We start from the raw sequence: 17416 nt of genomic DNA, 5'->3' as shown, positions 1-17416 counted from the left end.
ACACTATACACCTGGAGCAGCGTTTTCCTTTCTTCAGTATCCTGGCTTCTCGCAACACTCTAGCTCGGTGTACTGCTTTGATTCATTGACCGGTGAGTCTTGCTATTCCAGTACAGCAATATGACTGATGACACCATACCCTCTGACACCTTTCGTTTATTGGGCGACAACCCACTGAGGACTAATGCACATGACACCTTTAACAATAAAATTGACAATGAAGTCGGCTCAATACGGTTGTTGTTTAGGAAATTGGAGAAGTGCATGACAAAGGAGATCCGGGCGTTTTGGCAATCGAGTTCCCTTTCAGAATACTTGTTAACTGAACGTAAACCACGAGGACTGAGGATTAAAAAATTCCCAACCTTTGAGTTTTTTGATGAGTCCCTCAAAACTCAATGGACGGATGCCCTATCCACATGCTCAAGAACTCTGATGGACATTATCATCTTATCCAAAAAGAAAGAGAGGGAGGGTTTACAAAAAGAAAGCTCCAGTTGGCTCTTAAACCCTTACAAGGTGCTAATGAGTTTGCACATCTTGATCAATGATTAAATAATGAATTGAATCGCTTAGAAAATGAAATTATAGCGAATAGGAAGGAAAAAATGTTACGTGACAAAATCAATTACGATACCAACAATGTATACATTTGGAAACGCAGGCGCAACTGGAGTGGTCTGTCCCAGTCTAACAATTGAACTAAAAAACATGTTAGTTTTTCTGACACTGAATTGGAGCAATGGGATGACACTTTGGCCGTTCATTGGATCGCTCATCCGCAGGTCATCAGGTGGATAGATCTACTCCTGTCCCCTCATAAAAACGGGGGCAGGGTACGCCGCCGGAACAAGAAAGGTCGGGGAGGTCACAGGAATACAAGAGGACACGCCGTGAGCGGAGGAAATGTGGGTACCGAGGATCAGACGAGCTATCCATCCCGACGTCAAACACCCAAGTTGAAGTAAACTTTTTTAATGTTCTCAATCTCTCTGATAGAGCACTCACGGGTGGAGAATTGTCTCTTTTGTCCAAACTCCAAAGGACTAAATTTTTGTCCACAGAGACACTTCAATTTATTTGATACAATTGTGGACATTAATAGATTTGTGAGGTATTTAACGATTAAAAGGCATTATTTTTCAGCAGATACTGAGGCTTGGGGACAAACAGGAAGTCCCATATGGCTTCATCACACCAAGGCTCTCTCTTCTCCTCAATCTCCAACATGATCTCCCAAGGAGCATATGGGTAATCATACCCGTATTCCATGGCAACTTTTCTTTGAAGCCACCGCTGCATCCTTGATAATCTGGGAAAGGTTTTCCGGTTCCCTCTCCCAGCTTGAGAAAATGGGGTCTGTCCATGCCTAATCAAAGAGCTGTAGGCCTCATTTTGGTCCCGAGCCCGGGCATAGTTTTTGGGTGGGGTTAAATCTGGGACCTGACTAGCATAGGCCTCGCAGAACCCCAGACTCTGGGCAAGCCCTCCCTGCACCACAAAGTCCCTAGTCTCTTCATCTGGCGTTTCTTACACATCAGGACAAGGTGGACTGTTCTGTTCTTCAGATCCCCAGTCCCACTCAGTTTCATCTTCTGATTTCCAAACATCAATTCCTTCTTCTATGGATCCAAACCGATTCTGGAAACTAGGAGACCCCACATCGATGACCCCGACCTCTTCCTCACTGCTTGCACTCACTTTTGCAGCCCTGGTTGCCGCTGGCCATCTTCTCTCCTCAATTTTTTGGGGAGCAGACTTTGCTTCTACTGCTGCAGTTTTCAATGCATCAGGTGGCCACTCTCCGGGCCCGAACTACCTGCATGCATCCTTGCTCTGACATTCGGGTCTCTTTTAATGAGCATACTGGACCACTGTCAGGTTGTATGGCCTGCAGCGGCATCACTACTCTGAACATTCCTCTCCCGCGACCCTGGAGAGGCCCCCGATTTCAAAGCCGACAAGGCCCAAGTGACTCCAGTCTCCCGCGACACACAACTTCTTGGGCCGACCTTCACTCCCCTCCGCCCGCAGCGGCAGATGACCGCAATGCCCACACTGGCTCAACGCCTGCACCAGCAAAGTCACACTCAAACACTGGGGACATACCAGGCTTCCTCCGGTGCATAACGCCAGTCTTCCATCGGGCACCATCCGCACTCCTGTATCCCACAGGATGGATGTCTTTGGCTCTCCGGTCTGCTCCCTGGTCTGCCCAGCAGGTTCTCCACCAGCAGGTGGAACGATCACTGATGCGCTCTGTCTCTCTCCGACACTCTCCATGTTGCTTCTCCGCACACGTGTCTCCCTCTCAGCCACACCCGAAGGCGGAAGTAATTTATGGACTTCCCTTCTCACTCCTGATTGGCTGTGTGCAAGCAACGTCTCCACCCATATCTCCTTTCTAGCGTTGGCTCCTCCTGCTAGGCATGGCTTTTCAGGGCACACTTTCCCGTGTGGTGCAGTAACCCCTCCAATGCCGCTCTCTCTCAACTCAGCCAACATGGAAGTCACTGCAAAGCGAATTGTGTCCCTGAACAGACACGCATCCACCCTTCTTGGTTGTAGCAGGGCTCCAGCTGCACCTCCATTACCTTGAGCCAGCTGACCCTCTTTGCCAGTCCAAAGAATTGTCCCGCTGTCGTATGCACAGTCAACAGTCCGAAAAATGTCCCACTGTCATCACTTGCATGGCCGACAGATTTCCTCACAGTATTCACACTGCCACTGTACAGAGAGAATGTCCCGCTGTCGTATGCACAGTCAACACTTCTCCATATAATCTTGGCACACACATGGCCCCTGGCACACCGATCCACGTGCCCCTGGCTGCCATTTTCTCCGTCCACACTCGCACCTTTCACTGTTATCAGGCACAGTCCATATTCACAAAAATATGCATTTCTCTTGCCTCCCAGTACTTCACAGGAGTGTACATTTTATAATTCAGATGGAAACCTTCCGGCATTTGCAGGTACAGATTGCTATTCTGACTGGAATCTTTGCGTTGCCACGGGCAGCCATCATTGTGCAATTTTCTCTTCATCCCACTCTCCCTATCTCCTGTAGAGCAGGCCTCACACTATTCTTGAGCATTAGTCTCTGAAGCAAAAATGGCGTTTTTGAAAATTTTCTTCAGCGGTTGCCATTAGCAACCGGCCAGTAAACCAGGGCGACATCCCGGACAATCCTCCAAATGTAGCACTACTCCCTTGGGAGCTGCTGCTTACAAGTTCCCCTGGGTTACCCATAGCAACAACACAATAGCTTAGCGACTTTAAAGTGCTTGGCTCAGTCAAGAAAAAGTCTAGAGGTTAGAAGAAGGGATGAGTGAGATACTCCAACTTGAATGAACTATGCACAATTTGCTGGGACATCTAGAAATAACTCAGTGTGTCAAGGCCGCTGCTTCACCTTGTCACTAGCAGTGAAGAAGAATTAAAGAACTTATACTGCTCTGTGAATCACTCTTCGGGGACCAACTAGGCACCCCCTTTATCCCTATTCTACAGGGTTCTACACGGCACCCCCTTTACTGTAATTCTCTCTGTGTGAGCTAGCTCCATGATCCCCTGACTTCATTGGAGTGGTCCCCCTTCCTGGGCCAGACCCTTTGGCAAGTCCCTCAGTACTCACGGACACTGTTTGTCCCAAGAGACTCTGCCAGCAGCTCCACCGTTATCTACACCAGATCCTCTGCAGCTCAGCTTCACACCTGGTTCACTAGGCCGAATGCCTAAGGCCACCTTCCTCACGCACAGCAGGAGGAGAGACAGCCGTCTGCCTCCTCCTGGGACTCTGCTTCCTGCCAAAGACATCCTGTCACATGGTCCCCCGGCTTTTATGAGCAATCCCAGGATGCATTGCAAGAATGCCTCCCCACTGGGACTCCCATAAAAGCCAATGTGTCACTGACTAGGTTCCCTCCACTGTCCAACAGGCTCCCCTATTGGATGCAGTGGGGACACTCCCTCAGACCCAGTGAATCACACCTGGAGACATGCAACAGGCATTCTTATAGATCAGGCTCCCCTGATAAGCAGAAGGAGCAATAGATGCATTTTCCTAGCACCTACCTAGGAGGGTGCTACACCCATATACAGTATATCTGTATAAACATTATTTAAAATACATATTCCTATGTACTGTGCAAAGAGAGAATGCATCTAAATAGCATCAAAACTTTCACCCACATGAAATACACTTTACAAAATCATTGCTTAAAGTGTTCTCCTTTTCAGAAAAAAATAAAAAGGTATTAACATACTTCACCGTCCTCACCTCCCAGTCCTTACTGTACCTCCTTGACTGATGAGCTGTCAGTGCCCACGCAGCCATTGTAGCAGTCCAGGATTTGAAATCCCTGCTCTTCTCCCTCTTTAGTCTGCAGGACTTCTGAGGCAGATCAGATTGATTCTGATTGGTCAGCACTGGCACAGAGAATCGGTCTGGTCTGTCCTGGAAGCCCTGCGGAAAGAAGTGGGAGAAGAGTGTGTATTTCAAATCCCTGGACCATTATATAACATTTGAAACATTTACCTTGTAAATAATTCAGCATTAGAATTTGTATAGAGCATGAACAGATACGACTGGAATTAAGGTTTCGTTGTCCTGCAGTTCCATATATGTATCTGTTTGAGTAACAAAGACTTCAGGTGGATTTCATCCGATTGGAACTGATTGGCACAAGAAAATAAACCAACAGAACAGGAGTTTTATGGAACAAGCATATTTGCAATAAATAGAATTTCATGGTCTGAGAGTTTTTTCAGATGTCAACTTTAAAAGCAGATTGCTCCTCAAACTTTTACTATTATGGCGAGGCAAAGGGCAAATAGAGTCTTAAAGCTGAACTCCAGGTATGGCTATTTTTGCATAGTTGCTTTGGCCACGCTTGGACCAATGTAACTATACATATGTCATACCTGTGTGTTCCTGCTAGAAGCTGAAAACCACTCTAGTAGGCACCGCTGGATTCTGGGTCCTGTGCTGAGTGGCTGTCATGCTACTTGATGAACACAGGAGGTTTCTTTCTTGGCACATGTGCCATTTAGATAGAGATTGTGATATCACCACCCTGCTTCTCCACCTTATCAAATCAGAAAATGGTTTGTATTCATTGAGAACATGCAAAATGTTCTCTGAATGGCGACTGTGCTCCAATGGTCTAGAGTCCTGATGTTTCTCTTTCCTAGACAAAAAGAGCAATTAACCTTTGCAGTTAATAGGCAGAGCCCCACTGAAGAGTAGTTTTTTTTTTCACCCAGAGTTGGGTTTTTAAAAAACACATATTTAAGGAACAATGTCAAATACTTTGTGTCCTGTTTTGATTTCTGTGTAGGGTAAAGGAAACTGAATGAGTATTGTCTTTTTATGCAGAGTATATAATGTTTGCCTGTACTTTTTTTTACAACCAAAATAAGAAAATAATTCTGCTTTAAAGCTGAAAATGTGGTGTACAATGTATGAGTTTTTAATGGATTTCAGAGCTATAGAAACACTCGCATGATATAGCAGCAGTGGGTAGGGGAGCCACAACAGGCATCGGGACACAAGCATTCAAGAACAACAGAAGTGTGGGATGCTGAAGAATATAGCCGTACCTCTAAGGATGCATTTGCACTGGCATTCAGCAACATTGCGAAACCCAGCGGCAAAAATCTACGTATTCCTGCGGCTGGGATTGACAGCTTTGTGCGGATAGCTGTGATGGTACATTAACACACAAAGCCCGGCTTAGCCCCTTGGTTCAGTTTGCATTAGAACTCTAGAACATCGATCCTTATTGAAGTATATGAGACCGAATGTGAAAAATCTAAAGTGCCCATTTTGAAGGCTTATATGCATGTTATTAGCCTTAAAAAAAAAGGGTATGGGGGCACCTAACCGATCAGGCTCCCCTGATAAGCAGAAGGAGCAATAGATGCTTTTTCCTAGCACCTACCTAGGAGGGTGCAACATAAGTCATAAGCCACAGTAGCACTCCTTACTCCAGTATTCAGAAGCTCCACAATCCATTTCCATCCTCCATGATGATTTTACCCAGGATAATATGGAACTCAAAAAAGGAAGAATATATAGTACTCTCCGCTAAAAATATACTATTTTTATTAAAACTCATGTACTTAAGTGTAGCAGGTTTTCAAGGCATTGGGCCTGATGTGGGTCTGCCATTGTTACCGGTTACCTCTCCAGCCCATGTGAGCTGCGACCCTGGGTGTGAGAACTGAGACACTGACAACTCCGGCATCTTTGTTTTTTTGTTTTATTGTATTTAAAGGGGATGGGAGAAGGGAATGAGTGGGATACTCCTTTAGGCTTCAACTAAGTACAACTTGGGACTTTATCCAGAAAAATGTCTGTTAACACTGCCTTGACACCAGCCGACGCTAGCCAACGCTCATTGATGCATAGAACACACTGTAACTTGAAAGAAGTGCTGAATCCTCGACATAAAGTCCAGAAGACTCAGTCAGGACTGTTTAATGTTGAACTACTGACACTGCTGCACTGCAAAGTCACTGACTACTCCCCCCAGCCTTGCACTGGCTTGAGGTAGCTTGTTGTGAATTCCTGTATGGCTGCAATTCTCAACTGGTACTCTGTACAATTCAGGGCCCAAACTGCAGACGCCCTCTTTTACACTTTTAGCTCTTCAGGGTCCACTGACTATGTACCCCCTCTGTCACTTCAGGGTCCTCAACCTAAGTACCCCCTTTCAGGTAGCTGATGACTGGATCCTAGAACCTTCTCCAGGGTGGTCCCCTCTAGCACTTCAGGCAGACCCCCAGGGGCAATCCTCAGTACTCACGACCTGTGTAGACTTTCCCGGGACTGGACCCCTCTCTCGCTCTCCGCTGGTTCTCTGCACACCGGATCCCCCTCAGCTCAACTCAGCACTCTCTGGATTCTCAGGTGACACCCCAAGACATCCACTTCCTCAGACAGGAGGAGAGACAGCTGTTCTCTCCCTCCTGGGACTCTGCTCCTGCTAAAGACACCGAGTCATGCGCCCCCTTCAGACTTATACCCTCCCCCAGAATCCTCTGTGGCAGAATCTGTCTTTTGGGGTAGATACATGTCTGAATGTATCTCTGATTGGGTTTCCTCCACTGCCCTATCAGAAGACTTCGATAGAGCCAGTTGGGAGACTCCCCTCCTCCGGAGACACACTTGGGAGCCATGACAACCTAACTGACAAAAGGAAACATGGCCCTGCTGTTAGGTAAACAAGGCCTACTATGCATTTACCTAGCACCTACCTGTAGGGTGCTACACCCACCCTACACCAAAATGAGTCAGGTCCCTCTGACTCAGAGGCAGCTGCCTCCTATCAAAATTCTGCCAAAAAAATCAGAAGTATCCCACAAACCTGGAAAGGGGGAAAAGGGAAAAACGAATTTACAAATAAATTAGCATGAAAAAATATAAATCTTTACACTCTGCTGTACATGTATGATACACAGTTTAAGGTGCATGATAACTGATGCAACCCCCACCAAATAAACTCATCTGGTGGAGAACAACAAAGAAAAATACAATGCAAACATCCTGACTGTCTAGTTCTAAGGTGGTCCCACCTGTATAGAGAAAAAGGAAGCAAAAGTTAGTCAACTGCATCACATATGAAATACAATCTGAACAGTTGAGTGGAAAGACCCTCCTCCATTGAATGTAGAGCGACCTTTCCACTCCCTCCCTGACTGCCTCTGCCAACCAGTGACATGCCGGGGTCCCCCTTTATCCGGAAGAATTCGTCCCCTAACACTAGCTGTCAAGACAGAGTCCTTTTTTTGGTTGAAGTGAAGTACAGCACCCTCTGCTGTCCTTCCAAGCACTTCAGTAAGGAAACAGGGCAGGTCACAGTCTCTCATGACCTACAGTCCTGCTGAGTTAGGGAAACATCACAGGGGTCCAGCAGGGCACCCCCCACCAAAGCTCTTGGACACTTGAACTTTGTAGCAACATCTTCATCTGTAAAGACTGTGGATGAAGTCCCACACAGCCATTTGTAATCCACAAAAGGTCCTGGCCCGATGGCCCAAGGGACCTAGCACACAAAAATAATTTCCCAGAAGACCCGGGTCCGATGGTCCCAAAAGGTCTGACATCACAACACTTGACTTTTTAAAGGACCCTGGCCCGATGGCCCAAGGGGTCTGTTTTAAGCTTCAAACACTTGCAAACTTGAATTCAGCATTATGTCACTTTTTAAAGTTTCCTCGGTCAGTTGTGGTAGCCAGCTGGCCACACAGTTCTTTTTTTTTTCTAACCTCCTCCTTGAAATGAAATACAATCCTCAGATGTAATACTTAGGGTGGGGCACTTGAACATATTCCCCTTGCTCATTTTTGACCCGGATGGACCAATCGTGTCTTGACCCATCTGGGCGGCGGACCTCCACCCTATCTATATAGATGGAGCGTACAAAGTACCATTGAGTCTTTACTTTATGGAATTTCTCTCTTAACCCCTCCTCTGGGGAATCCCTGTAAGGTTTTGGGACAAATAGGTAATCCCAAATTAGTTCATCGCACCAAAAATCCCTGGACTTCTCCACTAATAGCATTACTTCACTCGTGTAAGGGTAGTCATAACCGCACAGGAACTACTGACACTGCTGCACTGCAAAGTCACCGACTACTCCCCCCAGCCTTGCACTGGCTTGAGGTAGCTTGTTGTGAATTCCTGTATGGCTGCAACTCTCAACTTGTACTCTGTACAATTCAGAGCCCAAACTGCAGGCGCCCTCTTTTACACTTTTAGCTCTTCAGGGTCCACTGACTATGTACCCCCTCTGTCACTTCAGGGTCCTCAACCTAGGTACCCCCTTTCAGCTAGCTGATGACTGGATCCTAGAACCTTCTCCAGAGTGGTCCCCTCTAGCACTTTAGGCAGACCCCCAGGGGCAATCCTCAGTACTCACGGCCTGTGTAGGCTTTCCTGGGACTGGACCCCTCTCGCTCTCCACTGGTTCTTGGCACACCAGATCCCCCTCAGCTCAACTCAGCACTCTCTGGATTCTCAGGTGACACCCCAAGACATCCACTTCCTCAGACAGGAGGAGAGACAGCCGTTGTCTCCCTCCTGGGGCTCTGCTCCCGCCAAAGATGCAGAGTCATGCGCCCCTTCATACTTATACCCTCCCCCAGAATCCTCTGCGGCAGAATCTGCCTTTTGGGGTAGATACAAGTCTGAATGTATCTCTGATTGGGTTTCCTCCACTGCCCCATCAGAAGCCTCCGATAGAGCCATGACAACCTACCTGACAAAAAGAAACATGGCCCTGCTGTTAGGCAGACAAGGCCTACTTGTCATGGTCTTACCTTCTTGCTGTTCTCCTTCGTTTGACATGTGCTGGCGGCCATCTTGGTTTCTGGGTTTCTTGTAGCCTCCCACCCTGCGGCTCCTCCTTCCCACTGGGAGGAGCTGGATGCCTAGCTCATATATATAGGAGGTCTGTGGCTTCAGTTCCTTGCTTGGTCCTCCTGTGTTCACATGCTTCTAAGACTGCTGCTGCTTCTGGTCCCTGATCCTGGCTTCGTCTGACTAACCCTGCTGGTTCCTGATCCTGGCTTCGTCTGACTACCCTGCTGGTTCCTGATCCTGGCTTCGTCTGACTACCCTGCTGGTTCCTGATCCTGGCTTCGTCTGACTACCCTCCTGGTTCCTGACCCCTGGCTTCGCAAGGACTCTGCCTCGGTTTCGCCATCCGTTTGGACTTTTGCTTTACAGCTTGATTTTCAATAAAGCCTTCTTATTTTCACTTATCTGTTGTTGTACGTCTGGTTCATGGTTCCGTGACATTAGGACCAAGCCATGAATTCTGACGGTACAGGGCCATCGTCGCTACCCACGCTGGTTGCCAGACTTGATCAGCAGGATCACCTGTTGGGTCGGTTCGCCGTGGCGTTGCAAACCCTGCTTGAACGCACGGCTCATTTCGCTCCCGTTGCCGATGGGTCGGTTGTCGCTCCTGGGCCCGCTCCTACTGCCGCTCCGGTTGTTGCGCCAGAGTCTACCCCGACACCTGTTGTTGCGCCTGCGGTGTTTCGGGGTATGACCGGTTCTGCCCCCCTTCTACAGCGCTTTGGGGGAGAGCCAACTCAGTGCCGAGGTTTCCTTAACCAGGTGGGCATTTATTTCGAGTTGCTGCCACATGCCTTTCCTACTGAGAGATCAAAGGTGGGCTTCTTAATTTCGCTGCTCTCGGACAAGGCCTTGGCCTGGGCCAGCCCTTTATGGGAGAACAACAATCCGGTGGTTGCCGAGTTTTCCGGTTTTGTTGCTTCTCTTCGGAGGGTATTCGATGTGCCGGCTCGTGCTGCCTCTGCTGCGAAGCTCCTTATGTCCATCAGACAGGGTTCACGATCCGTAGCTGAATACGCCATTGAGTTTCGTACCCTGGCAGCAGAGGTGGGCTGGAATAATGAGGCTCTGGTCGCTGCTTTCTCTCATGGTCTCTCGGATGCCTTGAAGGATGAGGTTGCAGCTAAGGACCTACCAGTGGAGCTCGAGTCTCTTATTTCTTTCTTGATTTTGATTGACACCAGACTCAGGGAGAGACCTTCCTTTAAGGAGAGTCTGCGGAGGCCTCCTAACAGATTGGCGCCTACCTTTGCTGTCCCACCCGTGCCTCCCTCTCCTCCCACGCCTCCTGGGGATGACTTGGCTGGGGGTGAACCCATGCAGCTGGGCTTTGCTCGCCTGTCCGAGGGGGAGAGGGTACTCCGAAGACGCGAGGGTCGATGCATGTACTGTGGTCTCGGTGGGCATTTTCGGTTGGCATGTCCGAACCGTCCGGGAAACGCTCGCACCTGAGATCCTGTCGGGGGCAGATCTTGGGTGGAGTCTCCTCGTCCCCGGTTTCCCGTGTTGACAAACCACTGATCACTGTTGTCCTCTCCTGGGTCGGGGGCTCAGTGACGACCCAGGCGTTGGTGGACTCTGGTGCTGGTGGTTTGTTCATTGATAGTGTGTTCGCTGCCGCCAATTCCATTCCTCTGCAGGCCCGAGGTTCTCCACTGGCTCTTGAGGCGATAGACGGCAGACCCCTTCTGCCGCCACACGTGACTCATGAGACCCTTCCAGTGGGGATAGCCATTGGTGCCGTTCACAGAGAGTCGGTCTGCTTCCAGGTTATTTCCTCTCCACACTACTCGGTGGTCTTGGGGTACCCCTGGCTCCAGAAGCATAATCCGACTTTCGATTGGAGATCGGCCGAGATCCTCTCGTGGTCACCGCAGTGTGGGGCTAGTTGCATCCATGGGCCTGTCAAGTTGCTGTGTACTTCCTCGGACTCTCTGTTGCCTCCTGAATACGAGGAGTACCGGGATGTATTCGATAAGGTGCGCGCGGTTGCCCTACCTCCGCACCGCCCATACGATTGTGCCATCGAGTTACAACCTGGCGCCGTTCCTCCTCGTGGCAAGGTCTATCCACTGTCGGTAGCGGAGAATGAGGCCATGGAGGAGTACCTGAAGGAGGCGCTTTCACGCGGACACATTCGCAAATCCTCGTCCCCGGCTGGGGCTGGATTTTTCTTTGTGAAAAAGAAGGGCGGTGAGTTGAGGCCTTGCATCGATTACAGGGGTCTCAATCGCATCACGATCAAGAACGCTTACCCGATACCCTTGATTTCCGAGCTGTTCGATCGCCTTAAAGGGGCCACGGTCTTTACCAAACTCGACCTGAGGGCGGCATATAACCTCGTAAGGATCAAGGCGGGCGATGAGTGGAAGACCGCGTTTAACACCAGGACCGGTCATTATGAATCCTTGGTTATGCCCTTTGGGTTGTGCAATGCGCCCGCAGTCTTTCAGGAATTCATTAACGATGTTTTCCGTGACCTGTTGCAGCAGTGTGTGGTGGTCTATTTGGATGACATCTTGGTATATTCTGAATCCATGGAGACCCACATTCTGGATGTCAGACGAGTGTTGCAACGGTTACGAGAGAACAAGCTGTTCGGTAAGCTTGAGAAATGCGAATTTCACCGATCCCAGGTAACCTTCTTAGGTTACATCATTTCCGCTGAGGGGTTCTCCATGGATCCTGAGAAGGTTTCGGCTGTCTTACAGTGGCCCCAGCCCAGTGGTCTTCGCTCCCTGCAACGCTTTTTGGGCTTCGCCAATTATTATCGGAAGTTCATCAGGGACTTTTCCATGCTAGCCAAGCCTCTCACGGATCTGACCAGGAAGGGCAGTAATTCCCAGGTCTGGCCGCTCGAGGCCATCCGAGCTTTTGAGGCTCTAAAGTCCGCCTTTGTGTCGGCCCCGATTTTGTCGCATCCCAACCCTGGGTTGCCCTTTGTCCTCGAGGTGGACGCGTCTGAGACGGGAGTAGGCGCCCTTCTGTCTCAGCGTAGAACACCAGAGGGTCCTCTGCTTCCTTGTGAGTTTTACTCCCGGAAACTGTCTTCCGCGGAGTGCAACTATCAGATTGGTGACAGGGAGTTATTGGCCATCGTGCAGGCCCTTAAAGAATGGAGGCACTTGCTCGAGGGTTCGGTGGTTCCGGTCCTCATCCTGACGGACCACAAGAATCTGACCTACCTTTCTGAGGCCAAGAGATTGACACCACGTCAGGCCAGATGGGCTCTGTTCTTGTCACGTTTTAATTACGTGGTCTCCTACCTACCCGGTTCCAAGAACATCAGGGCGGATGCCTTATCACGGCAGTACTCCGACCTGTCCAGGGAGGAGTCGATTCCGACTTCGGTCATACCTCCGAATCAGATCCTGGCCGCCATTCGCACCAGCCTGACCTCTCCCCTGGGTGAGCAGATTTTGGCGGCTCAATCTGGTGCTCCCTCTGAGAGACCCAACGGCAGATGTTTTGTGCCTGAGGAGTTGCGCACTTGGTTGTTGCGAACCTACCATAACTCCAAGACCGCGGGGCATCCTGGAAAGAATCAGCTGTCCTGGGCTGTTTCACGTCTGTTCTGGTGGCCTTCCCTACGTTCCGACATCGCCGCATATGTAGCGGCATGCTCCGTTTGTGCCCAGAGTAAGTCCCCTCGGCACCTTCCGTTGGGCCTTCTGCAACCCATAGCCACCGGGGAGCGCCCATGGTCACACCTGGGGATGGATTTCATTGTGGACCTCCCTGCATCCCGAGGCCATACGGTCATTCTCATGATTGTGGATCGATTTTCCAAAATGTGCCACTGTGTTCCTCTCAAGAAGTTACCCTCTGCACAGGAGTTGGCCACGATTTTTGCCAGGGAGGTCTTCCGGTTGCACGGTTTGCCCAAGGAGATTGTGTCGGATCGGGGGAGTCAGTTTGTGTCCAGGTTCTGGCGCGCCTTTTGCTCCCAGTTGGGGATTCATCTCTCCTTCTCCTCGGCCTACCACCCTCAGTCCAATGGGGCCGCAGAACGATCCAATCAGGCCTTGGAACAATTCCTTCGTTGCTATGTCTCCGATCACCAAGACAATTGGGTTGACCTCCTGCCTCCTGCCAGGAACACGGCGGTGAACTCTTCCTCTGGGACGTCTCCCTTCATGGCCAATTATGGGTTCCAACCTGCCGTGTTACCGGAGGTATTCTCTCCCCAGGATATTCCGGCTGTGGAGGATCATCTTTCTGTCCTACGTGCTTCTTGGGTACACATCCAGAAGTCCCTTGAGGTCTCTGCGCAGCGCCAGAGACTCCAGGCTGATCGCAGACGAGCCCCTGCTCCTTCCTACCAGGCCGGAGACCGTGTATGGTTGTCCACCCGCAACCTCAACCTTCGAGTGCCCACTCCCAAGCTGGCGCCTCGCTTTGTTGGTCCCTTCCGAGTGCTTCGCAGGGTAAACCCGGTAGCCTATGCCCTTGCGCTTCCTCCTGGCATGCGGATCTCCAACGTGTTTCATGTCTCCCTGTTGAAGCCACTGGTGTGTAATCGTTTCACTTCCTCGGTTCCTCGGCCCCGTCCGGTCCAAGTGGGCAATCGTGAGGAGTATGAGGTGAGCAATATCCTGGACTCACGCCTGGTCCGCGGTCGGGTGCAGTTTTTGGTTCATTGGCGTGGTTATGGTCCAGAGGAGCGTTCCTGGGTTCCCTCCGCAGATGTCCATGCTCCTGCCTTGCTCCGAGCCTTCCACGCACGCTTCCCTCAGAAACCGTTCTTTACTCCGCGGAGGAGGGGCCCTTGAGGGGGAGGTACTGTCATGGTCTTACCTTCTTGCTGTTCTCCTTCGTTTGACATGTGCTGGCGGCCATCTTGGTTTCTGGGTTTCTTGTAGCCTCCCACCCTGCGGCTCCTCCTTCCCACTGGGAGGAGCTGGATGCCTAGCTCATATATATAGGAGGTCTGTGGCTTCAGTTCCTTGCTTGGTCCTCCTGTGTTCACATGCTTCTAAGACTGCTGCTGCTTCTGGTCCCTGATCCTGGCTTCGTCTGACTACCCTGCTGGTTCCTGATCCTGGCTTCGTCTGACTACCCTGCTGGTTCCTGATCCTGGCTTCGTCTGACTACCCTGCTGGTTCCTGATCCTGGCTTCGTCTGACTACCCTCCTGGTTCCTGACCTCTGGCTTCGCAAGGACTCTGCCTCGGTTTCGCCATCCGTTTGGACTTTTGCTTTACAGCTTGATTTTCAATAAAGCCTTCTTATTTTCACTTATCTGTTGTTGTACGTCTGGTTCATGGTTCCGTGACACTACTATGCATTTACCTAGCACCTACCTGTATAGAAGAAGAAAATGGGAGGTTTTGGGACTTTGAATGAGAGACAATGCAAGGCTGGTTGGACAGAAGATGAAAACATTTATTGATACATACATACATACATGATTGGTAACATGGAATACAGAATAATAAAATGATAAAGAAGACGGGTAAGTAGTCCCCAAATCCCAGTACATCTCAATCAACAAGGCAGAGATTCCAGAAGGTAAAAAATATATATTATGATACACATCATGACATCATGGGACTCTACGCGTTTTGTGGACTTTGTGTATGCCACTTCTTCAGGAGTAGATGTGTGATATGTATCTAGAAAAATAAATAAATATAAGGAAATTGCAACTATGATGATGAAGGGAACTGGAAGGAGGGAAAGGGGGAGGGACAAAGCCCCCAAGAATTCAAAACTTACATAGGAGTTCTCATAGCACCAGCACTGGATGTGAAGACACGACCACGGGTGCCTCCCATGGGAGCTGAGGGGACACAGGGCAGGCAGGCAGGGTGAGATGCCACATATGTGGTGAGTCTGGGTGATTCAGTAGTGTTGGCAGTAGTGGCATCATATTATCTAATAATAATGAGGTATATAAAATATATATAAAGTGTATAAGAATAGACAACATGATGTTGTTTTCAAGCAAGTGCATATTAGATGAATAAAAAATGAGGTAGGTGATGAGGGAGAATTTGATTTTTTGAGAGAGAAGATGAAGAAGTCTAGCCCAATCCAAGGAAAGTCAGAGCAATGTCTCTCCATCCCTATATTGCATAGCAAAAGCAAAGGGGAAAGGTTTGGGACTTTGAGTGAGATGCACGAAGGGGCCTTGTATCATGCAACTCCATCCCTATTCGTTTAGAAGAAGAAAATGGGAGGTTTTGGGACTTTGAATGAGAGACAATGCAAGGCTGGTTGGACAGAAGATAAAAACATTTATTGATACATACATACATACATGATTGGTAACATGGAATACAGAATAATAAAATGATAAAGAAGACGGGTAAGTAGTCCCCATATCCCAGTACATCTCAATCAACAAGGCAGAGATTCCAGAAGGTAAAAAATATATATTATGATACACATCATGACATCATGGGACTTACATAGGAGTTCTCATAGCACCAGCACTGGATGTGAAGACACGACCGCGGGTGCCTCCCATGGGAGCTGAGGGGACACAGGGCAGGCAGGCAGGGTGAGATGCCACATATGTGGTGAGTCTGGGTGATTCAGTAGTGTTGGCAGTAGTGGCATCATATTATCTAATAATAATGAGGTATATAAAATTACTGGTTACTTTCCCCGGGGATACCTGGACTCTGGTTCACTCTAGGTCCCACACTTTTCATACAAAATTTTTTCTCCCCCCCCACCTTTCCTTTCTGGTTTCTCTATCATGAGTGGCTCATGATTTTTCCACAAGGGCTTTCATTGACTTTCCTTGGATTGGGCTAGACTTCTTCATCTTCTCTCTCAAAAAATCATATTCTCCCCCATCACCTACCTCATTTTTTATTCATCTAATATGCACTTGCTTGAAAACAACATCATGTTGTCTATTCTTATACACTTTATATATATTTTATATACCTCATTATTATTAGATAATATGATGCCACTACTGCCAACACTACTGAATCACCCAGACTCACCACATATGTGGCATCTCACCCTGCCTGCCTGCCCTGTGTCCCCTCAGCTCCCATGGGAGGCACCCGTGGTCGTGTCTTCACATCCAGTGCTGGTGCTATGAGAACTCCTATGTAAGTTTTGAATTCTTGGGGGCTTTGTCCCTCCCCCTTTCCCTCCTTCCAGTTCCCTTCATCATCATAGTTGCAATTTCCTTATATTTATTTATTTTTCTAGATACATATCACACATCTACTCCTGAAGAAGTGGCATACACAAAGTCCACGAAACGCGTAGAGTCCCATGATGTCATGATGTGTATCATAATATATATTTTTTACATTCTGGAATCTCTGCCTTGTTGATTGAGATGTACTGGGATTTGGGGACTACTTACCCGTCTTCTTTATCATTTTATTATTCTGTATTCCATGTTACCAATCATGTATGTATGTATGTATCAATAAATGTTTTTATCTTCTGTCCAACCAGCCTTGCATTGTCTCTCATTCAAAGTCCCAAAACCTCCCATTTTCTTCTTCTAAACAAATAGGGATGGAGTTGCATGATACAAGGCCCCTTCGTGCATCTCACTCAAAGTCCCAAACCTTTCCCCTTTGCTTTTGCTATAGCACCTACCTGTAGGGTGCTACATAAGTAAATGTACTTAACCACTTTAGCTCCAGAAGGTATTACCCCCTTCCTGACCGGGCTATTTTTTTGCAATACCTCACTGCGTTGATTTAACTGACAATTGCACAAATGTGCGACACTGTACCTAAAATAAAATTGTCTTTTTTTCCTACAAATAGAGATTTCTTTTGGCGGTATTTAGTCACCTATTAAATACTGTGATACTGAAATTGTGCTTGAACCTTGACTTTAATCTTACTGTTAACTCAGAAGATCTAGGACTGTAGAATGCTTGACTCCGGACACTGCTTTAGCTCAAAAGTCACTGAACAGCTCCCTCCAGCCCTACACTGGCTGAGGTAGCTCCGTGTAAATGCTTGTGCTGCTGCAACTCTCAACTTTGTACACTTCACACTGTACACTGACTCTTCAGGGCCAAAATTGCAGGCGCCCCCTTTAACACTTCAGGGTCCTCT

This window comes from Pelophylax lessonae (genome assembly GCF_965119305.1).
Source record: "Pelophylax lessonae genome assembly, chromosome: 10".
Lineage (NCBI taxonomy): Eukaryota > Metazoa > Chordata > Amphibia > Anura > Ranidae > Pelophylax > Pelophylax lessonae.
Note: the sequence above shows the minus strand (reverse complement) of the source record.